This window comes from Peromyscus leucopus, chromosome 20, assembly GCF_004664715.2.
Source record: "Peromyscus leucopus breed LL Stock chromosome 20, UCI_PerLeu_2.1, whole genome shotgun sequence".
NCBI lineage: Eukaryota > Metazoa > Chordata > Mammalia > Rodentia > Cricetidae > Peromyscus > Peromyscus leucopus.
Window position 1 is genome coordinate 35,601,411 of NC_051080.1, and position 865 is coordinate 35,602,275.

Genomic DNA, 865 nt, shown 5'->3' on the forward strand with positions numbered 1-865 from the left:
GCTTGGTGCTGGGTTCAGATCCCCGACAGGGCCACTACCTGGCTTTACGGCATCAGGCAAGATAGTTCTATCGTTTATAAAGGATAGAGACCTGGCAAGATGGTTCAGTGGGTAAGGGTGCTTGCCACCAAGCCTCTGGACCCGAGTTCAGTTCCCAGGTCCATGCACACACATGCCCACTCCTGCAAGTTGTCCTCTGACCTCCACACAGGTGTGCATTACCACGGCAAATTCCTTAAAGAAAGGAATCTCAGGGCAGGTGAGAAGGCTCGGCAGGTAAATGAGCTGACAAGGCTGGTGACCCAGGTTTGATCCCCAGGACCCACAGGATGAAAACAGAGAACCGACTCCTGAAAGCTGTACACACGCTCGGCACTCTCCCTCCCGCAGGCACACACCATAAACATCTTGTAAGTGAAATCCTAGCCCCCAAAGCCAAGGGGCACCTCTTCCAGCCAGTCTGCCTGGACTGCTCCCCCTGGGGGTGACCATCCTCCTTCCTGGGGCTGTCTCGGGGACATTCACACACCCACGATGTGTTCTGGGTCTCCCGAACAGACTCCTGAAGCCACTCATACCCCACTGGCTCCCGTGACCTGCACCAGAGGACACTCTGTGGATGAAGCAAGGCAGGGCTGAGACCCCCCGACCCGGCACTGTGGCAGGTAAGGTGACGCCTGCACAGATGGCAGGCATCTCTGGGAGGAGTCACGGGAAATGTGACCCTGGCCACAGACCGAGCAAGCTGGCAGGGACCTGAAAAGGTGGAATTTGCCAGTGCTGAGGATGGAGACAAAGAGGTGGGGGGGGGGGAGTGGAGCAGGGGCCCCAGGCCAGGGATGGAAGCAAGCAGGAGGCCACCAAC